The following is a 14,164-nucleotide window of genomic DNA, read 5'->3' on the forward strand; positions in this document are numbered from 1 at the left end:
TTTAGCATAACCGCATTCCCTTTCACATCTGTTCGATCTGTGCCTTAAGGAAACCTGACAGTCAAGGCAGCCTGATATTAGGGTGCCACACCTCAAAACCATTTTGCTCTAACTGCATGTCCAGATTTCAAATGCTTTCTTCTAAAGCCTGATTTTGAGCCTGCGTGCACTAACCCACCCATAGAGCACCGACTGCCCTTATCATGAAGGAAAGAAGCTGCAGGACTGTGATAATGCTGCTTCAGAAACAGTCCTTTTGCACACAATACAATACGGTGCTGTGCCACGGCAGCATAATTGGGGGGAGGAAAGCCCTAAGGTCAAACCTGCAGCTTTAGATGTCTCTTTATATCACCAGATATCAAGATGAAGAATATGTTAGATCACATAGTTCCAAAATCTTATTAATGTCATAGCAGGGTGATTAAAATGTCAATATCCTCGCTTTTCATGGTTTTTGCAGTGCCTGAAGTCAGAATAATAACGGGTGTGGGCAGGCAATTTTTTAATGCCATAGATCAGAGCTGGAGAGCTGAGCACCGGGGCTATCAGACTGCTTAATTAAGTGGCAGAAATCATTATAAGAAAAAATCCAATGAGTGTCTCAAATTAAATTGTCTCTCCCCTCTCAGCTCTATTTCCTGTTAGATTTTACTCCTCTCTATCTCACTCTTTTCTCATCTCTGCATCATTTCCTCCATCTTCAGGTGAAAGAGAAGGCAGGGAGTGGAAAGGGAAGGGAAAGGCATACCTGTCAGAATTGCCACTACTTGCTAGCAGAAGAAAAATATTGGTGCACAGTTCCTGCGCTCTTTGAACAAGGAGTTTAAGTTACACTATTAGATGTTTTGTTGGTGCAAACAATTTCTTATTCCAGAAGAAAAAGAGTTTTAAATAACCCAATATTAGCGAAGGCTAGCACTGCAATAATTCCCTTGTTGTGGAGCTTTACATGAGAAATGAGGCACACCACAGAATTGTAAATAAGCAGCTCCATGAGCGTCCTCTTTATTAAGCCAACCATGTTAGTCTTTTGAAAAATGTATGTATTTCTAGCTGCAAAGATGTTTTATAAACCTTCAGAAACCACTGCAGAAAATTACCTTGGCTTTATAACGTCCCTCCCACATGTACTCATCAGAAAGAGGAGGATGAACACATGAATAAATAATGATGAACCACGTATATCATGAAAGGAACCTTCCATCTGTTCCCTCAAAAGACAGGAGGGAAAAGAACGAAGGGAGCAAGGGATATCTTTCTAACTGGTGCATTCTCTTATCTACCACAGCAAAAAAAAAAAGAAAAAAAAAGTTCACGTACGATGCTCGCATCATATACCATATACTGCCTCTCGCAGGAAGCACTGTCTGTCTCTCTGCATCCTACTGCTGTTTTTTTCCAAACCACAAAATGGAGATTTTAGTCTGACTAAAAGCACACAAATAGTGGGTTGTAAAGAACCTCAGTAAAACAAATAATGTGATCTCATGCAACAAGACATACACCACAGAGAAAGGAGGTTTTTGTTTAACATACCTTAGCCAAAAAGACCATTCCAATTACCAAGATTTGTTTTTACAGAAAAAGAAAAGAGAGAGAATTAAATGTATAAATACATCTTCTGTTGGCACACTCCTCCCCACATAGGGAATTCCCCACAAATATAATCTGCTTGCTCATGTATCCTTCAAACTAGACCCCTAGGAGGGAGGGAAGATTCTCCCTTAGCTGTGTGAATGTTTTCAGCATGGTGTTTGCTCTGTTCTGTCACTGCCAGCAGCTACAGGGCAACTTCAGCTCCTATTTTTAATGAAGAAACAGAGATAGCGCACAGATGTTTGTAATTAAAATCTCAGCTCTAACAAGGACGGAAGGACAGATGGAGAGACAGATTCACCAACCAGCTAGCTGCATGATTCCCACTGATTAAATTCTCCAAAAGCTGTATCCAAAGAATAAAAGTGAATTGCAGGATGAGACTCAGGACTTGAATAGCCTGTTGCAGGTACCGGTGAAGAAATTTAATAAACACACATGCCAGTTTTGTGTTCTGTAAAGAAACAGACACATGAATACTGCCATGGATGCTTAGCAGCACAAAGCAGAATATTAAGGTTAGGCGGCTAGGAGTCTGTTTTCCTGAGCTGGACCTAGTTTATTGCCCTGACACTTAGTTTGGTGGATTTGTATGAGCTGCTAGTTCCCCCTGTCCACATTTCTGATTGACCCTCTGCAGGAGGTAACCACTTTGGTAGCCCAGTTGCTTAAAGAGTTTGATAATTAGTGCCTGAGCTGCCTAGTTCACTGTCTGGCATCCAAGTACACACGTCATCCGCGGGCACCTTCATGTTTTATACTCAGCTTGTGCACGTGTTTCAATTTGCCTCCTCCATTGCTTGTACCAACTGGATTTATTACAGGACCTTAGGTACAACCTTAAGTATCCTCATGTTTTAGTTTTTCAATCTGTGTAAGAGATTTCAATTTAAAAATACGATCAGATTTGAAAGTTGCATATTCTATATTCAGGAAATGTTTCATATTCCTTGTAAGCAATCTCTTAAGAGTGCTCTCAAGCAAGCTCAAATGCCTATCGTAAAATTCTGCCCAGTGCTATCTGAGAGACTATGTCTACATACAAAATATTTTTTCTTAGCTATTGATGTTTTTAAAAAGATTTGCTGCCAAAGCAGTTTAAGGGAAAACCTAATCTAAAAAAGATCATGTTTGTAAGTCACAAGGGATTGGGCCAAAGCTAAGAAATTTCAGACCTAAAATTGAGAATTACATGCTCTCTATAAATAGTTTTTTTTTTTTTTTTTAAGAACAGGCCTTTTCTTCTGCATTACATTTCAAAAATACAATCTAAAAAGAAATTTTTATATTCTATTATCTGGAACTACTGTTCACTGAGGCCTCCTGAGAAGAAGGAACATATAATACTTAATCTTTATTTGGCACATTGTATATTCAACAAATAGTCCTTGGAATTTAACACTTGGATAAACATCATTTAAGTATTTGGCACTAACTAAATGTATCACTATTAAGAGGAATTTATGTAAAATATAACCCCACTAGGCAGCAGTGATTACTATCCAGTATCATTAGGCTAGGCCAGTTTACTGGGAGATAGTCCAATAAAAAGCAGTCACCTTGATTTAGTATGTTCCAATTAAATAGATATACTGTAATAAGATATAATATACAGCACTTATGATGAAACATTTCTGCATTATGTGTAAACACTGCCACAAAAATGCAGCAGTTTCATGAGCTAAGATGCAGCAAGCATCTGTAGCAAGAAGAAAGAATGCTTTATAACGCAGTATTTGAGACAAAAATCCCTCTTACAAAATATCCATCAGAATCCCCAACTTCCAGAAAGGCATTTGACTACCAGTCTTCTCAAGTAAACCTAATGGACTGCAATGAGCTTAATTGGCTGAGCTGGCCCAATTAGATTTGTACCTCTGCTACAAGAGATTATCTGCATCCGAGGCAGACTAGAAATTCTTGCTTGTGTGAGCATGCTGGTCTAAGACGTGGTCTTTTCAGTTCAACAGTTTCTTGCCTGCAAAACCCTATTGCTGATGTAACTATACTGGCAAAAGAGAGAAAAATAATTAACATGCATTTTCTTGGTAATGTTACTTTCTGAGGGATGAGGTGTAAGTTATTACAAAGGAATAGCACGGTGTAAGGTATAGCAAAGGAATGTTTTAGCCAGTAGCAACAGCATCTGTACTAAGATGGTTTCCATCCTCTCTAAGCCTTCCCTTTGGCAGCAGAATATAACACCTTCCTCAGGGTTTTAAGTACTATCTTCATTTTCTCATCAAAACTCATTTCATTTACGAAAATGTTCCTGTCAAAAATTTCTTCCTCTGTAATCTACTATCACCACCTATGTGAGCGTAAGACTCGGATTTTATGCTTACAAGCCAATCAAAATTATTGTTGTCATGCCAAATATTCCAAATTATGTTAAATGTTATATTATTTTTTGCTAATCTAAATGTAAAGTATAATTCAACTGTAAATGCTAAACACTTGTGTTATGCCTTTTGCTTTACATTTTATTACATTATAATCCTCATCAAGAAAACCAGGTTTATAGGATACCAAAGATGGTGTACTAAAGAAATAAACCAGAAATACACCTTTGAAGAAAGAATGCTTTCCTTGACACCTACTGTCACACAGAAATCAAGACTGATGGTGACACGTAACAAAGGAGTTGCAAGAACAGGCTACACACATTTTAGATCTGAACATCTACATAACTTTATACAAGTATAGTTCTTGAACTCAGTGGGACTAACAGCACATATGAATTTATGTCCTTCAAAGTATGAATACATGGAAATATTGGCAGAATCAGGACCTTTCTTTATATTCCTTTTACTAATTTTACTCTGCGCTCTAAACATTTGTGCTTCAGTAACTGAGCTAAATCAATAGAGATTTTGAGTGTGAGCAGCTGTTGCAGAAGGCAATGGGAATTAAGAAGATATGGCATCCATCACTGCCTAGGTACCTAGGTACATTTAGTTTGTTGGTTTTCTTTCAAAATTTGTATCTTTAAATCTGTCCTACCCTTCTCCCATTTCCTTCCTTCATTTAAAAAATATGTACTACTTTATTCCTTGTCACTCATCCACTTAGTCTCAACTTTTCCGTTCCTGTTCCCTCTCCCTCTCTTGTTTGAGTAGACAGATTAAATGAATTATCCCTGCACCACTGAATTCAAAGATGCTGGATCAAGACGTAGCAGCTGCTAAACAGGCACCACTTCGTGTCTCCAATATGCACAGAACAGGAGCTGTTGAAGGTGCTACACTGAGCTAAGGTAGCTCAGTGCTACTCTTAGTATTTTAGCAGTTTCCAAGACAAAGCAGGAGCAACAAAGTAGTAAAATCTTTGTCACGGGCTAAGGCCATCATCTTCCCAAAGAATACTGTCATCTCAGTAGACAACTATAGATAGCAGTAGACGATTAGCAATAATATGGTTTTGTTCTTGCCTTTTTGGAGGAGGGCATTCTAGCTTTCATCTGCATATTTCCTTTTCGTAAGTTACCACTGCCCGTTTGAGTGTTCAGGCTAGGCCAGTGTTAGACATCAGGACTAACCGGCAGGCAGGGCTGCTCTGCTCAGACACAATAGGCACCCGTGGGTGGCTGCCTCCTCCAAGACCACTCATGGTTGACAGATGCTAGGAATATGGAGGGCAGACCTCAGGAGGCTCAGAAATCCACCTGGAAAGGAGACTGCTGCTAAGAAGAAAGGGCAATGATAAAGATCAAAGAGAAGTTAGAGAGCAAGGAAATTTAACGTTCAACTTGACTCCACTACTTATTAATAGGCCACTGATTAATTGGTATCATTGCTTGCCTACTTGCTTGCACTACGCTGTCTTGCTGTGCTTGTCCACAGGCTTGTGTTGTTGCAGCTCACTCGGCAGTAATGAGCATTAAATCTGTGGGGGTGCTGAGTGCTCTTTTTTATTTATGTGAAATGACAGTAGCCAAAAGCTAATCCTACATGTGAGTGTCAGAATAGGGCCTACAGATGGTTATTATTTTGTTTTAGGCTATAATGCTGTGGAAAAGTTCACAATTATGAAAGCATTGTCACTCGGTCACTATGTACGTGAAGTGAGACACCTCATTTTACTCTTATTCTGCTTAAATTTGACTTCAAAACTGCAAAAGGTTAGTTTGGTGTTGTTTATGGTGAAGTTTGCCTGAGCAACCTCTGAAATGTAGAGATTTTTCTCTATACTTCAGAAAAGGTCAGCTTAAAATGCCTATCAATGGGAACGAATGAATGTAATTTCAGGTAATTTTTGTATCTTAGAATAACTCTGCTAGGACAAAGGGTTCTATAGATCAGTTTTTTCTATGTTTGGGTTGGGAGGGTAACCAGTCTTTTACTTTCATAGTAATGTGTGAGACAATCACAGAAACAAAACATGAAATGACCACTGCTTAATACTGTATGTACTAAACAGGCACAACATTTCTCTGAAATAGCATGGCATTCTGACGTGCTACAAGTTAAGCAGATAGACACTTATCTGACTCTGCAATTAAGTGCATGTATGTTGAACTGCCATAAATGTATAAAAAGACAACAGAAAAAAAGGTAGGTAAACAGAAAAAATAACTTTTTTTTTTTTCCATAAATCAAAGGCATCAGCAGTGGCAATGCATTTGAAAAAAATCAGTTAAGCCAATATTTCTTAGGTGAGATCTGAATTTAGCAATTACAAAAAAACTCTCTCTGAATCTTCTGTGATTTTTTTCCTCCAGTACAGGAATTGTTCTGAATTGTTCTATGGCCAGTGAAGATCGGAAAAAGTAACGTCAATTATAGGAAGAGCATGAGTACAAGCTAAATTCGACAGCATATGGAAGTCACAGTTATAAAGAACAGAACAAAATCAAGAATTTCCAACTCAGATATAACCTCTGTGTTAACATATGGTTGTGAGAACTGGAAATCCACCAAAACATTGAAGACAGGAAACTAGATGCCTTTGAAGGCAAGTGTCTACAGAAGATTCAGGGCATAGGATGGTAAGTTTCATCTCTGATGAAGGAAGTGAGAAATCAGTACTTTCTGCTGAAATCCACCATTTTCTTTAGCAGATGCCAACGCATCCTCCTCTGTGATGCCATCAAATGGGATCCAAGGGGTTTCAGAAAACCCACTGGTGACTTTCAAGAGAAAACCTGAACAGAAGCTTTAGGTAGGAGGGCTGAGCTCACGATCTCAACACCAGAAAGCTGAAACAGCAGGAAGTGATGGAAAAGACCTGCTAGCATTTGCTCAGGAAGTTTGTAACATTGTGTTATTTTCTCTGATGTGACACAGTGAGTATATACAAATGAAAACAGGGCTTACAGTATATAGCTAAAATATGTTGGAGGGCAAAAAAAAAAAAAAGGCAGAAAAAAATGACATACCAAAGAAGCCTTATAATAACGCTGAAATTTGCAGTTTCAGACATGAAGCTAAAATTTTCCTGTGTCATTTGATGGTTCCTTATCAGTGATCAACATAACTCAATAAATAGAAAATTGTGCATCTTAGCCAGTCACGTCTTTAAGGTAAAGTGTTATTTTAAACCTTCTTCATTAAACTGTAACTGCTTTACAAAATTTCTAACCCCTTTTTCAAAAATGGGGCCCTGCCCTCTCACTTAAGCATATCTTTATTGGCATAATTTTGCTTCAGCATTTTTTTACACACCAACGTGCAAACTCACAGGCAGCCTCTCAAACAGCATGTGTAAAAAATGGTTGGAAATGCGTGTGCTTGCCTTTGCACTTCAGTCACACGCCAGGCATTTTTTGGAGCCAGGTGCTGAAGGCTGGGATTAGTGGGCATTTTCAGCCTCTTATGCTGAGAAAGAATATCAGAGCCAAAAATAATGTTCTCAGCCGATTTTCAGATTTCTCATCTGTCAAATCTGGGTTATTTATGTCTGCTATAACCTCTTGTATCTGAAATGCAGCATGACTGGACTAGCAATAACATTTTCATTTTTCTGTTGTTACTGCAATAATTGTCCCAGAAGGCCTGTGGTTTAAAAGAAAAACAATATTTCCTTCTAGTTTTCTTTTTCCAGGCAGTCCTTTCTTGTGGACCTCTATTTGAGGATCTTAGGATAACTATTTTTTGACAGACTTAACATTTATGAGACAGCACTTCATAGGTATAAATCACTATGTAATAATATGCAGCGATGGCCAATATTGTTTGCTATTGTACTTCCCTTTTTAGATGTGAGAATAGAGCATTTGCTACTTCTTACCAGAAATGTAAGTTTTATAATCTGTCAAAATACTCTTCTCCAGCATGTAACGTTTCCTAGGTTTACCTTTACCTTTCCTAGGTTTTATGTATAAAAAACTAGATTCCTAGCTGCAATTCAGCTACCACATTTTTTTGTTAGTTTAGGCTGATATTGGTTAAGGCCTAAATTGAAAATATTTGAGCCAATAAAATCATAAATGGATGAAGATGTATCCATTGTCTCACAGATTTTTTTCTGCATAAAACAATTTAAGTTCCAATTACTACATCGTCTGAATTATGATAATAATAAAACACGTAACATTGTGCTCTTAAAACAAAACTCTTGAAACCAAATAATTGTTTTCTTTTTCATAACAGTTCTTGGTTCCAAAATAGAAAATAACATGAGCATGTAGTAATACTCAGCTACTTTTTGTTATTCAAAAAGTAATAACATTCAGTAATACACCAAGTCTAAGGATTCCACTAGAGATGGTGTCATTAGATGTCATTTGTCTGCAGTATCTGCACTGAGAATTTCTGTCGGTCAGGCAAGCAAATATGCCTCCCTTGCATCTTCAGTTCCACTGTATGTAGGGGAAGAATGACTTTTCAGAGAATGTCCTTCTGTAATTGCAATTAAAACAAAATAACAAACATGCAAAATACCCTTTGATTTCAAAGTTGCTAAATACGACAGCAATTTAGCAAAAATATCACACCAAATATAAAGCTTTCACTATTATGGCCAAGACGTGTAGGCAGATGGCTCTGGGCTTGAGACGAGTATGTGATATTTTTGTGGTGTCAGAGGGCAGTCTGAAGCCCCAGGGAAGGGAACTTGCTCCCCGCTTTGCAATGAACCCAGGGAGATGACATGACAATGTTTCTCTGAGAGAAATGCATTGACTCACCTACCAGAGCTCTCTTCGCTTTCATTTCCTCCTGTGGATTTTTCTGCAGACTTTAATTCATTTTTTTCTTTACAGACTTTATTATAAAGCAGCTACAAGGCAAACTGTTTATTACTCTAGCCTATTTGGGGAGGGGGTGGGAAGGGGACGAAAACAACCCCTGTTTGTTAAACATTTTCAAATTATAATGGAAGGAATTTTAACATATTACACACAAAATGAAATTACATTTTGCAATGCACAGTTAATCTTAGCATTGTTGTTTTTAAGCTGAATTGAAAAAAAAAAGCTGCAGAATCTGAGAATCAAATGCTCTGACAAACTAATTCCTCTTTTTTTTTTTTTTGTCTTTTCCAATTGTTATGATAATTCTGCACTTTGTATTACTGTAAACTATCTGCTTACAGGTCAGCAAAATTCTTTCCTGACAGTAACACACCAAACCATGTCTATACATCTAAATTGTACAGGACAGACAATGGAGCCACTTGTTTAATATATAGTTTTTAAAAGATAACACATGTGATATATGAATTTCACCTCCTGATTTGGTAGAAGCCAGTAATTCATTCAGTGCATGGCTGACTGACTCTATTTCTCTGCTGCTGACACTGCTTATGTATCATGCACCACAGCCTGCCTTCGGAGATCTAAAATACAGAAAGTTCAGCTGTTTAGAAATTATGAATGCTGCTGGGTGGAAGGAGATCAAGCACTTGTGTTTTGCTTTCAGAAATATGGTGGACAGGATGGGTGCAAAGCCCCCAGCTATGCCAGTTGACTTCACTGGGAATGCTGAAGGAAGTTCACACAATAAGGTATGTTTTCCTATTGTAAAGCATTTCTAACACGTGCTTATCTCTTATTCCCCTGTCACCGCTACCTCTCTAAGCCTATAGCCCTCAGTTTTATCCAGTGCCTCCTAGATAGTCCATATATGACTGGCCTCAGCCACAAGCGCTGGTGACACATAAGAACTAAAATATCTGCATAAATAGGAATGTCTCTCCAAACAATGTCTCCTGAAGAAACCATCTGTGCAGAATTTTCAGACCCAGGTCTCAGATGTGAAAGGCTTCACTGCTGTCTCCCCAGACAAATAGTAGCTAAAAACATTTCAATTTGACTTGCTAAATATTTACTGGCAGTTATCAGAAATTATTATCCGACTCACCCTTGTGTAGTATAGTACGTGTGTATGCATATGCCTTAATTTGGTTGGTGTGACAAATGGCAGAATAGCACATAAGGCTAGACAAGGGGTATCATGTTCCAAGGTACTACCATTATCAAACAAGTGGTGGGTTGACAAATGGATTGTTAAAAAAAAAAAGAAAAAAGGACAAACAACAGATGACATAAAAAGAAATTAGAGCTACAACATTCATCTCAACTTCGCCACCCCTTTCTATATGGTACGTAATATGATATTGGAAGAAAGTAATTTGTAACAATTTAACATAAGAAAAAGTTAAAAGATTGCATGCAAAGTAAACGGAACCAAACCTGTCACTGTATTGCTGGAGACTAAGGAAATTACCTTATGTTTCTGCAACAACCACAACATATGCTGCATGCATGCAGCTAGCAATTAAAAGCAGTGTAATAGTTCCTTGTGTAGAAAAATTCCTGTGTAGATGCAGTATTTCTACACTGAACTTGTGGGAATGATACATTTTTATTTCCTTTGTTAAAAACACAATTTTGTACTAACACAGGGTTTAACTGTGGTTTTTGGCTGGTGGTAGATGGGAGTGTACACATCAGTGTATTAAAAATACAGTAAATATTATGTAAGTTAAAATAATATTTACATTTCTAAGTCTTAGTGAATATAACTATAAGTTATGTGACTTAAGATACCACTGTGAACTCCCAATGAAATCACAGACCTATAAAATTTTATTAAAATAAACTCTATTCCTTGCATGGATTATTTTTCTGTTCTTACTCTAATATGATGACTTACTGAACTATAATCAGAATGCAAATTTCATTAATATTATCCTACACATGGGAATATATTAAGGGAAAGTAGAATCATTATTTGAAAAATTTTATTAAAACTATTTCTGTTACAATTAACCTATAATTTAGTATAAACAATCTGATTTCTAATTATTATTATTCAGCTTTTACCTTTCTTTGAAGGATCTACAGTGGAAACATTGCTATTTTAATGTTATATGAAAACATAAGTAATGAAACTTTCCCATGTAAAACATATTCCACATTATCTACCTAGACATTATTTAATTTTACCCACAAAAGAAGAGACTAGCTATGAATCAATCATTGTGGCATCACTCCATGCACTCTGGGGACAGCCTGTACAGTATGAACAGTCTTCAGAGCAGTCCTGGTAAATTCCCTTACCTTAAATATATATGTATGTTTATATATATATATATATATATATATATTTATAGTCACAAAAGGTTAGACTACTAGTCCTGTAAAATCTGCTTTAATAATAGGTTATTCTTAAGGTACCCAAACATGACTTATCTGGCAGAAACTTGGTAACAGTGTGTCTTTGCACTGTAGCTCACTGGTTCTCCCGTTTCAACTCATTTCAGGCAAATCAAGTTATTTAAAAAGAAATTGATTTAAAGTATAAAAAAAAATGTTTCATGAAAAAAAATCACATTTTAAAATGGCAAAATGGCTATTTGACTCTAAACCATTTAAACTATGTTCTCTGAAGGGTATGGAAGTCATCTCTTAAACCATTCTGTCATGTTGTCTTATTTTGTTTACGGGTTACGTGTTACTGCTCCTATCTACCAATATAAATTACGTCATTCCTGTGAAATGATTGACTTCTTGTTAATGGTATAACATTTGTGATCATTTAGCCCTAAATGTTTGCTTGATATACATATATTGAGAGAGAGAGAGAGATGTATTAATACACAGAGGTATAGTTTGTAACACATCTATATGATATTATCATATATGTAATCTGTACATATGGTCCACACCGTACCAAATAAATAAACAAATAAATCCACATTAAGAAGTTAACTAGATGGATAAGAACTATGAGAAAGGACATTCACTGGCTGCTTGGTCAAAGGAAGAAGGACCATCACAATATATCAGTAGCTCAACTGTATCCCACAGACTGAAGTGTTTAGAAAGACAATTATATACTGTAACTACTTCTTGAACCAATCCATTACATGCAATTTACCTAATAATCTCTGAAGTCTTCTGAACGAGCTGCTGTTCTTACAAATTTATGCCGAAAGAGAAGCCTGTCTTCTTTCTGAATTTTTTTTTCAAAATCATCAGACTATCTTGGGAACTAAAGCCTGTTTTCTGGAAACTCAGAAAAACTTTGGTATCAAACTGTCTAATTTACTTGAAAAGCAACTGATTTATAGGCTCCTAATTTACTAGCAAGATGTTGAAAAAACTGTCCTATCTAACCCATCTAATTTGTAATGAATTATTTTAGACAAAATGCTTTTGCCATTTTGGCTCTTCCCTCCCCCTAAATTGGATTATCATTAAACATACTTTCTTTAATGTCTTTACTTTGATAGTTTCTGTAAAACAAGCCTTTTCATACTCTCTTTTTGGACTAGCAAAGAATGTCTTCCCTCATTCAAAGGTATCAGAAGCAAATTTTGGATGCATAGTTGATCACTAAGAAAGCTGACTCTCTTCTCCACAGAACACAGGCAGAGGTATAAGCGTATTGGCACCTAATCTCCTCTACTTTGTAGCTGTAGGGTGGTAATCTTTATCACAAAATACATCCTCTCCTTTGGGATACTGTCAAACTGGAAAATTAATTACCTAGAAATGGAAAGGTCAGTTTAATTACCCAAAGCTGGAACCTTATTCTCGGTTTTGGAGGACAACTTACTGCTTGCTTTGTTCTTTCCAGTAAGACTGGAAATATCCTACAGCAATTTACCAAGGCTCTAGGTGGGGCACTTAATTCTTCCCTTTTTTTCTGCCAAAAGAAAAAGATTGCTGTGTTCTCTAAGGAGGCAGTTTTGAAGGATATCATCTGAATTGTCTTTCAGATATATATATTCAAGGTGCAATTAACGTCCTGAGCAATTTAAAAAAGGGCAATAGTGCTTTTCTACTTAAGCTTTTTGATGGAAAGTTCACACAAGTCATCAATAAGTGATCATTATTAAACATTTTTGTGTTTTTTTGGTCACCCTGTAAAAAATATTTGAAACTGCACCTCCATTGAGGGCAGCCCACTTAAGAATTTTAGTGGAGGAAGATCTCTATATCCACTGGAAATTAATTGTCCTTACCTCCACTTAAGAGTTGAGATTTGCCTAACCTGTGCATTGGTAACCAATGTCACTACATGTATAAAATCATTGTGAGGAGAATGAATAGGTGGTGGATAAAATGATTATCTTCTGGGCAGAGAAAAATGCGATGAAAGGTGGTACAGGAAGATAAGAAGGCACAGAAAATATCATGAGAGAAAACAGATACCAAGCAATAGCAAAAAAAGAGTCACCATCTTCACTGGCTAATGGAAAGAAGAAAAGGCAAAGTGTAGTAGGGGAAGCAAAGTGTGTTTGAAGGTATTTGTATTTAAGAACCTTTATTGCTTCTTGTGAATCTAGTTCAGTATTCTTTAAGTGAAGTGATCCAAATCTACCTCTATCTTGGGCAACTGAAAAAATGTACAGATCTGTATCACATGGCAGTTCATCAGGGTTATATTCATATTACTGACTTACATGTAAAAAACATGGTAAACCAGGCAGGGATTAGAGCTAAATTCTGTAAAACTACCCAAGAAGAGAGAGGTCAAAATCCTAATCTGTTTATCTGATTTGGCAGCCACAAGATCAGAAGAGAAAGGATTTTGTAAAGAAGAGTAAAGCCCCAGACTGCAATGGAAGAGAGTCATCTGGTTGCAAGGAAGCACTGGTATGTTTGCTGTGCATTAGTCAAAATTACTTTGCATCTGCCAAACTTGTGCTGTGACATAGCTATGCAACCTTCATAGGCAAAATGATAAACTCTGCTATTTACACTAAGCACTAAGTGCATCGTCATTATTCATACCGTCTTCTTTTTATTGCTTAAGTTTAAGCATTAGACTTTAAAATATTGGAAATACCAAAGCCAATTGAAAATTGGATTAAAGAATTGGATATGCCTAATAAATAAACCTGTTATAAAAATGATTCATCATCTTCAAAAAATGGGTTGATCTAAAAAATAGAGTTTATTATTTCCTGGCTGACATCTCCTTGCAAAATAATTAAATTGAAACAAAAAAAACCCACCACTACCATTAAATGCAAAGACTGTTATTATCCACATGACATCTTTGATGTGATATGGATGGAACTTATATCCTATTGTGAAAAAACTCATGAAGTATTTTACACCAAGAAAACCAAAATGATGTGATTTGTAGAATAACATCATGGGGAAGAAACA

The 14,164-nt window shown here is 36.6% G+C and overlaps 1 protein-coding gene across 13 annotated transcripts in view; it reads right to left on the reverse strand.

Annotated features, from left to right (window-relative positions):
- The window catches only part of RAP1GDS1 (Rap1 GTPase-GDP dissociation stimulator 1), a 96,525-nt gene that overhangs the window by 49,251 nt on the left and 33,110 nt on the right, over positions 1-14,164 (reverse strand). The gene's annotated exons all lie outside the window — the stretch shown is intronic.

This window comes from Anser brachyrhynchus, assembly GCF_964034855.1.
Source record: "Anser brachyrhynchus genome assembly, chromosome: 4".
Lineage (NCBI taxonomy): Eukaryota > Metazoa > Chordata > Aves > Anseriformes > Anatidae > Anser > Anser brachyrhynchus.